The sequence below is a fragment of the Amblyomma mixtum genome, chromosome 8 (assembly GCF_055824585.1).
Source record: "Amblyomma mixtum isolate Tamu chromosome 8, ASM5582458v1, whole genome shotgun sequence".
Classification (NCBI taxonomy): Eukaryota; Metazoa; Arthropoda; class Arachnida; order Ixodida; family Ixodidae; genus Amblyomma; species Amblyomma mixtum.
The window spans coordinates 38,926,433-38,932,151 of record NC_143019.1 but is presented as its reverse complement, the minus strand read 5'-3'; positions in this window follow the sequence as shown (position 1 = coordinate 38,932,151).

Sequence of the window (5,719 nt, the reverse complement as noted above, 5' to 3'; positions counted from 1 at the left end):
GGCGGATCATGCGCCCTACCTGTTCACCTATGCTCTTGAGTTTCGCTATAGTAGAGTCCGGCCTAAGTTTGTTATTGATGAACAGACCCAGGATCCGGAGCTCCGCCACTTCTCTGATGGGACCGCCTGACAGAGATATGTGTAGAGACGTGTTGTCCTTGTGGTTTGTCCTGACGTGTAGAAGCTCTGATTTGGCGGGAGCACATTGGAGACCACAGTCGGCAGCATATGCTTCGACTATGGTGGCGGCCTGCTGAAGGCGGTCCTCTATCTCCCCAAGGCTCCCCTCGGTGGTCCAGATTGTAATGTCGTCTGCGTAGAGTGCGTGTTTTATGCCATCTACCTGAGCCAGTCGGCCGGGCAGGTGCATCATGGCGATGTTAAAAAGGAGCGGTGATAACACCGCCCCCTGTGGTGTACCTCGTGTACCCATAGAGTACGGGCCGTACTCCTCGTCCTCGATCCGGAGGAGTGCCTGACGCGCAGAGAGGAAGTCTCTGACATAGGCGAAGACCTTCGCCCCGCAGTTAGTGGTGTTCAAGTTAGAGAGTATGGTGGCATGTTTAACATTGTCAAACGCCCCCTTAAGATCGAGGGCGAGAATGGCCTTGTCGTTTTGTTGCATGGCTGTGGGTCGTATTATGTCCCTGTGTAGTTGGAGTAGGACATCCTGTGCAGACATGTGCGGGCGGAACCCGAACATAGTGTCTGCAAAGAGGCCCTTACCCTCCATGTATGGAGAGAGGCGATCCCGAACCATCGTCTCCATGAGCTTTCCCACACACGAGGTTAATGAGATGGGTCTCAAGTTGTCCGTAGTCACGGCTTTACCTGCTTTGGGGATGAACGTTACAAGGGATGTTTTCCATTCGAGTGGGAGCGGACACCCATCCCAGATCTGATTTATGTATTGTAGCAAATGGAGATATGCACAGTCGGAGAGGTTCGCCAACAGTTTCACTGTTATGCGATCCCGACCCGGTGCCCCACCTCGGCGCATTTTAGCCAGGGCCGCCTTAAGGTCATGCAACTCAAAAGGGGCGTCTAAATCCTGATTTGGCTTGCCGGAGTACGTGTACTCGGGCCCAACCGGGTCGTTTGTGCGGCAGAGATACCTGTCGCACAAAGTGTCCGCAAGTTGCGCCGTCGTACCTTGGTACCCGTGCAGAGCCCGCCGGAGCTGTTTTTGCGTCTCCCCTTTCGTTTGAGAAGGGTCGATGAGGCTGCGCAAGAGACGCCAAGTCCCCTTCGAGCTCATCTGACGCGCTGCCGAGTTGCAGCGTTCTATCCAATTGGTGTCTGTGAGCTGGGCGGCATATGCCGCAGCCTGCTCCGTAAGTTGTGCAATACGAGCTCTAAGCTTGCGATTCGTCTTGTGTTTCTTCCATCGTTTTGTTAAGCTCCGGCGCGCCTCCCACAGGTGCAGGAGGTGATTGTCCACTGCGGGGATCTCGTCGGTGGTGTGAAGTGTTTGCGTGTGTTGTTTCTGTATGTTGGTGACCTGTGTTGCCCACTCCGCATAGCCGTCAGAGAATAGTACCGGAGGGACATCCTGAATTCGAAATTGGTGCCAATTGGTTATTTTCGCCTGGCCCCATTTTTTACGGGCTGCCTTCGCCAAAAGCGTGATGCGGAGAAGGCAGTGGTCGCTGCCCAGGGTATCCCCCAGGTTCTCCCATGTGGCGTTTGTAGTGTTCCTAACCAGAGATAAGTCAGGACACGTGTCACGGGTGACCGAGTTGCCCACACGTGTGGGGCAAGACGGATCCGTGAGCAACGTAAGACGAAGGGTGGAGATGAGCTCCGCCAGCTTGCGTCCCCTGGATTTCTCGAAGTGATAGCCAAAATGTAGACTGGGTGCGTTGAAATCCCCAATGATCACCAGGGGTTCATTGTCAGCCGACTTGAGAGCACGATAGAAAATTTCGCTGAAAGTAACACGCCGCTTATGCGGGGGGCAATACACATTAAGCACATGTATTGACGGGTCGCGGCGCCTGAGAGGCAGAACCCTCACCATGGTGTATTCTTGCTCAGTCTCCAGATCAAGATCGACCTGAATCGCGGTGTATGCTTTATGCACCAGGATGCAGGTCGAGGGGCCCCCCTGAAACGAGCTATACCCAGAGAATTTAGCATCATTGCCGGGCTCTTGCAAAGCAAGAAGCGCCGGCATGTCACCAAGGGACTGCAGGTAGAGCTGGAGATGTGACCGTTTTTTGCAGGCTCTGAAACCCCTGCAGTTCCATTGAATGATTTCGAATTGGTCTAATTTTTTAGCTTTCTGAGAAGGTTTGCCAGCCATATTGATGTTTTTATTTTACAGTGCTGGGTAGCCACTCGGTTCGGAGGCCGGCGCAGCCCCAGGTAGGGGTTGCATCAACGCCGCGGCTATCGGCCCGGAACCGCTTTCTTCCGCTGCCTGTCGAGGAGCTATTTTACGTTTTAGCTGCGGGGACTCGCAGGAGAGATATTTTTTTTATTTGGGAGCTGACCCAGGGCTGCACCGCCTTAAGGACAGAGTCAGTCACCTGGGCCGCAATGTCGGGAAGCATTGTAGCAAATGCGGAACTGAACATGTCCTGAAAGGACTCGCGGACCGCAATCATAATTTGGTTCGGGAGCGCTGCCACCCGCTCCTCCAACTGCTCGGCTTTACGCTCCAGGGCCTCGAAGCGGCCGGCGTCCGCGGGGGCCGAATCGACCACCGTGTCCGCGGTTTGCCGCGAGACGCTAGTTAGGCAAGATGATACTGAGGATCCGTCATCACTATCCTCGGGCTCAGCGTTCTGCATGGGCTCGGACTGCCCGGCCTGCTTAGCTTCTAATTCTTGAATTTTACGGGCGAGAATTTGATTTTGGCGCCTGAGCTCCTCTACCTGCCGCTGTAGGGCGGATTCGGTGGGGGAGGGAGGGGGGGTGGGGGGGTGGGCCCAGAGACTAACCCACTCCAACTGCTCACCTGATTTTGGCGCGGTACCGGAGGTGGGAAATCCTCGGCTTTCAGGACCGGTGGCCTCGTCGGGTTCCCGGACTTCACAAATTTTGGCGGCCCGGACTGGGCCTTCTTGGGTTCGGGCTTGGGCCCCGGGGCCTGCTTGGGTCCGGCCGTGGGCGTCTGGGCCTTTTTGGGTCCCGGCGTCTGCTTCTGCTTTGGGGTGTGTGGGCGTCCCGGCTTGACGACCTTGCGGTACTTGCCCGCGCAGCCAGGCGCTCCGGTGGGATGGCTGCCTCCGCAGATGAGGCAGCACGGGGAGCATTGATGTTCAGCTGGGCCACCGTCAGGAGCAGCAGCAACCTGAGCCCCGCAGCGTTCACAGCGTCCAGGCTGCGGCCGCGGGCAGGCGTCGGCCCGATGCCCCACCGTGCCACAGCGAGGGCAGGCAGGGATCGTTTTCTTATAGAAGCGGACGGGGAGACGCTCGCAACTATAAAGCACGGTCCGCGGCACCCTTGTCCCCACAAAGGTGACCACAGCAACCTGCGTTTTGCCCAGTTTGCGCACGGATAGTACGTTGGGGTCCTCACTGAGTTTTTTCTTGACAGTCTCAGATGTCTCGTCCGGGGAGACGGTGATGACGCCCTTGCAGAATTCGCCGGAGAGCTTAGGGTGGCCCCGGAATAGCAGCGTGCGGCCTCCGACCGGCAGCATGACGTCCCGGAGCAGCTTCTCCGCAGCTTCCACTGATTTCAGTGTGCACACGAGCACATTTTGCTCCCACACGGGCCACACTGCAAGCCCCACACTTGCGGCGTCCCCGAGGATGCTGCGAACGGCAGCGCCGGCTTGTCCGGGACCTAAGGTGGCCTTCAGGTCGATGGTTTCTCGTGGCTTAAGCACCACAATGATTTCGTCTTTCCCGATGCGGGGCGTGTGTTGCGGCCGCCACCGGGGCTGTTTGGCTTGTTGCACAGCTGCATGTTGAGCGTTTTCGCCCTGCACATGTGCAGAGCGTCCCGCCACCCGTTGCTGGCCGGCGTCCGTGTTGGCGTCCCTGGAGGCCTTAGTCTTCCTGCGTCCGCGCCATACGCGGACCATGTCTTGGAGGTATTCCTCCTCGCTGGGAAGAGGCTCTTCATGTTGAACGGTTTCCATGTTAACGATCCCTATGGAGGTGGGATCGTATCCGGTGACTTGGCCTTGGACCGCCATTGCCGAGGAATCCCAGAGGAAACCCCGAACGCTGCCGGCGCAGGCTTTGCCACCGTCAGGCTTAGCGCCGCAGAGATGGGGCGAGGTCTTCAAAGCACTGAAAATGGAACAAAATTCAGCGCACCTTGGCAAATGTGGTGTCCACGGATGCCGCTTAGGTTGCCGGAGACGATGGTGCCAAGCTTTCTACGGGAAAGAGTTGAGGACCGCAAATAACAGCGATCATTGGTAGAGCCGACGTGGCGTGCGACCGCTCGCGCTGCCTGCCACCGGCGTTCCTCCAGGGATGAGGGAGGCCCGAAGAAACTAAAGCGCAATAATGCATTGCTCACAGACTTTAAAAGCTCTGCGAAAGGAATGTAAGGAAAAAAAAAAGGAAAGTGTAAATTCTGCAAAGGAAGTAAAAGCAAGGTATTGAGCTACGCTTGAAAAAAACGTAATAAAACGAAAGGATGCTCAAGTGCCGGACGTGAGGCCATGGAAAGAGGTTAAGTAACAATAAGAAGGAACAGTTTGGAAGAAAATGGGGAGACGAGGGCGCTGCATGGATAGAGAAGCATCACCTAAAAAGCATTTTTCGAAACGCGAACAATTCTTATACTGCAGTAGTAGGCAGGCAGAAAGCTCACCATGTGCCTACTAGTGGAATGGATATTTTTGTGTACTGACACCAAAGGTGTACAATCTCCAAGGTTCAGTTTTCGTGGTTAGCAGGCGCATTAAAAAAAAACGTTGTCAAGATGAATGCTATAAATATTTACTAAGCGCCAGAAGTACACCGAGGGCAACATGGCGGGTCATAATGAAGGGTTTCGAGTTAATTTCAGTCGCTTTGGGTTATTTAGCATCCGCTCAAACTTTGGTATACTACCTTCACCAAATTTCACCTAGAATCGAACCTGCGACCTCGTGCTGAGCAGTAGACAGCCAGAACCCCTTCGCCACCGCGGTGAATGTTTCGCAAAACCACCGTTCCATTTTTTACACATTCTCTGGGGTGAGCATTCAGCCGTTTTTCAGTTATCGCTCTCAGGTAGTTATTAGCATTTTCATTCCGAGACGATGAAGTTGCTTTAGAGAAGATGTGTGCGCTTCTCGTTAACGCGTTGAAGTCGCATTGTTCCTAAATATATTTTGTTGCGACTTGTTTCTATGAACAGACTGACTGCATGTACGTACATTGCTCAACAATCGGTCTTGCATCAGCGCTCGATCTTCAAATCCTTTTTGATATCACGTTAGGGTGGACAGAAACGATGGCTGCCTCGGATTCTATGCATACGACATAAATGAAGGTTTAGGGTAGTTATGGGAAGGTCTGAATGACCTGGAGTGTACAATTGACGTTGATCCAGGCGGAGGATGCCTCAATAGCCATAGGTATATTTTTTAGGTGCATCAGTCAGGGGTACGCATGATGTACGCGGCGGAGACGATATCTCTTATGTGGCTTAGCACATCGGTTCACACCACGTTGTTTGTGGAGAACAGCTGGAAGAGTGTGTGTGTGTGTGGGGGGGGGGGGGATTGAGATTAAGCGTGAGCCTGACCTTGCTGCCATCTCAC